The 3,505-nt window shown below is 38.4% G+C and overlaps 1 pseudogene; it reads left to right on the top strand.

Annotated features, from left to right (window-relative positions):
• The first annotated feature begins 1,368 nt into the window (after positions 1 to 1,368).
• On the top strand, positions 1,369 to 2,625 carry LOC143686878 (ubiquitin carboxyl-terminal hydrolase CYLD pseudogene; annotated as a pseudogene).
• Positions 2,626 to 3,505: the final 880 nt, after the last annotated feature.

Raw genomic sequence — 3,505 nt, 5'->3', positions numbered from 1 at the left:
AATCACTGGAGAAAGGAAATTTAAAGGTTATTTTGTCCAACTCAGCTGCTTTAAATCCTTGTTGGAATGTGGCAAGGTACAGGCGTGCCTCATTGTGGTTTTTGGTTCCAGACCCTGCAATAAAGTGAATTTTGCAATAAAGTGAGTCACATGATTTTTTTTGGTTTCCCAGGGCATATAAGAGTTATGCATACTCTATACTGTAGTCTATTAAGTGTGCAACAGTATTATGCCTAAAAAACAATGAACATACCTTAATTAAAATGTGACACAGAGACAGGAATTGAGCATACCCTTTCAAAATAGCGCACTGACGGACTTGCTGCACCCAGGAATGCCACAAACCTTCAATTTGTAAAAAACACAATATCTGCAAAGTCCAATAAAGTAAAATGCAATAAAGTGAGAGATGCCTGTATAGGGAGAGTGGGAGAAAGTTCAGGCTCTTTTTTGCAAATGAGTAAACTGAGATCCAGTTGATTGCTTAAGGAGTCACATCTGGGTTTCTTTTATCCAGATTAGTGTTTAATGCTTGCTTTTTTTATCTTTAATATATATATTAGGAATTTGCAGGTTTATGGAAAAATCATACAGAAAATACACAGTCCCCATATATCCCCCTGTTATTAACACCTTGCACTAGTGTGGTACTTTTGTTACAATTGGTGAAATAAGTTATTATAACTGCACTATTAACTGTAATCCTTAGTTTACATCAGGGTTCACTGTTTGTGTTATACAGTCTTATATTGTTGTTTTTAAATAATTTTTATTCTAGTAACATATATATATAGAAGGCAAAATTTCCCCTTCAGCCCCATTCAAATATAGAACTCAGTGCTGTTAATTGAATTCACAATGCTGTGCTATCATTATGACTACCCATTACCAAAACTTTCCCCATCACACCAAACAGAAATTCTGTAGCGATTAAGCATTACTTCCCAGCTAATGCTTAAGCCTGCTTTTTCATGTAAAAACCTCTGCTTTTTCTTGGGCTGCTTCTCAACTCTTAAGCCTGACATATTGGGACTGCACTTACATCCATTTACCTCAAAAAGAGATAGAGGGGCCAGCCCAGGTTCACGGGCCAGGGCAGCCAGGAAAGAGGCAAAGCCCTGCTGTCCGAGTTTTCCCTTTCTAGAGTGCAGGTGATTTTACACAACTGCCTGAAGTTCTTTAGTTGAAAGGTGCTCTCTGTTCAAACAAGGCATTTTGATTTGCTATCTTTTTACAGCATGGACACCAAATTGCTAAAAACATGCTCTGGAACTGCCAGTGAATTCATCTATTGCGGTTTTATGATGAACTTATTAGTAGCTCCTTTTTAAAATTTTTTTTAGATAATTTTTTTAAGTTAATACCAAAATGAGCTCAAGCTAATGGAGTCAAGAAAAAGTTACTTCACCCTACTGGGAAGAATGGAATTTTTTGTGTGTGCATCGGCAGGCACCCGGGAACCAAACCCGGGTCTCCGGTATGGCAGGTGAGAACTCTGCCACTGAGCCACTATGGCCTGCCCAGAATGGAATTTCTACTTGTTTCTTCAAGAATGCAGTGTTACATACAGATGCAGGAGCTGGTTGAAGTACCAAAGGGGAGTATAGGACAGTATATCTAAGGTTGTTCTTTGAGACATTCAAGAATTCCTTCCAAAAAGGTGCAAAAATCAGATTGGATTAAAATGTTTAGAGCAACTTCACACAGCTCTCTTTGTTGATGAAAAGGATGTTGTAGAAATAAATGAAAAATTCACAGAGCTACTTTTGGCAATTGCCAATCGTGAGCTGAGTTTCGGCCTATTTAAAAACAGAAAAATAATAAGTAAAGGCCCCCAAAAAACTGGGCTAAAATTACAGTAAAACGACAGCTGTAAAAGTGCACCTGAGATCTGAGAAGAAAAATGTCCTAGTGTTGCACACTTCAGAAGACCCTACCTAGCAGAAAGGGCGGATGCTGTTGGGGATATTCTTGGGACTAGAATTGCTGGAAGAGGGTCACAGCCAAGATTTCACTGATGGGACATATTAAGAGAAACAGCTTTTTCAGTGTGATAAAGATTGTCGAGGGTTTGTTGTGTTGGACAAGCTGGAAATCATGGAAGACGATGACAATGAATTGGAAAGTGATTTGACAGGTCCAGGGGACACAATGCAAGTGGAACACCCCCCACCCCTGCCCTTGGAAATAAACTCCAGAGTTTCTCTGAAGGTTGGAGAAACTAGAGAACCTGGAACAGTTACATTCTGTGATGTTTTGCCAGGAAAAGAAAACGTAGGATGTTTTGTTGATGTGGACCTAGACAATCCACTGGCAACTGGGATGGAAGATTTAATGGAATACAGCTCTGATGCTTTCCGAGTGTTGAAAGTACACTTCTCTTGCATATCAGTGATATCATCCCAGATAGCATGACTCAGGATAGGAGGCCTCCCAAAGTGGCTTTTAAGTCAAGAGGTGTTGGGGACAGTTTCAGCCAGCTGTAATTAACCAAAGTCTACAGGATCTCCTTCAGACCCAGAAATAGAAACAAGTCTGATTTTATACCTTAAATGGATTGTCTGTTGACTCACAAACCACAACCCAAATTTTAAAAATACATGGTCCATTGATGGAGTAATCTAATATTTAAGTGTTTTTAATATGACTTTCTCCTTCTTTTAATTCACTGGAGAAATGTCTTGTTCACTAAATTTGTAGTTTTCAGAAATAGGATAGAGCATTCTTTACTAATATGGCTGAACTAAAATATTGTACACAATTTTAATTCCACTGCTGCTAAGAGTAATAAAACTTAAAAAAAAAAAAAAGAGAGAGAGCTAGAAAGTGCAAGCTCTCAGCCTTCTGGACTGATAATTATATTTTAAATATAAAGTAAACTTGGTAGTCTAATACAGTGGTTTATTTTGCTAAAGCTGCAGGAATGCAATATACCAGAGATGGACTGGCTTTTATAACTGAGATTTATTTAGTTACAAATGTACTGATTTGGGAAGGTACATGGTGATGCCTGCTGGCCCTCTCCCAGCTACTGGGTTCAAAAAGCTTTCCTTGGGGCGTGTCCTTTCTGCATCTCCAGATGTCTGGTTCTGAGCTGCCCCTGAGCTTCTCTCTTCTAACTCCTCCTTTTAAGCTCCACTTATTGCAGAAGGCACTGCCCTTAACTGACTGTAGATGTAATCAGCCATAAATGAATTTCACATGCTGATGATTTAAGTCCACAGCAACAGAACAAGTTGACCAACACCTGGCCAAGTTGACACCTGAACCTAACTACTACATACAGTATCTGAAAATTTCACCATTGTTAAAAAATACTGAAATGTATTTTTTAAAATGGAGGTCCTAAAGTTCTTACCCAAATACAAATTGCTTCAGATATGCATATGGTCTGAACCAGTTTGGAAATATGACTTTGTTATGAGTTTAGGCTTTGGTTTCAGATTATCTTGTTTCAAATTACTGCTCTGCCACTTACAGGTTGTATGAATTTGAGAATATTACT

Source organism: Tamandua tetradactyla, chromosome 6 (genome assembly GCF_023851605.1).
Source record: "Tamandua tetradactyla isolate mTamTet1 chromosome 6, mTamTet1.pri, whole genome shotgun sequence".
NCBI classification, from domain to species: Eukaryota; Metazoa; Chordata; class Mammalia; order Pilosa; family Myrmecophagidae; genus Tamandua; species Tamandua tetradactyla.
This window is presented reverse-complemented; position numbering and strand designations above follow the sequence as displayed.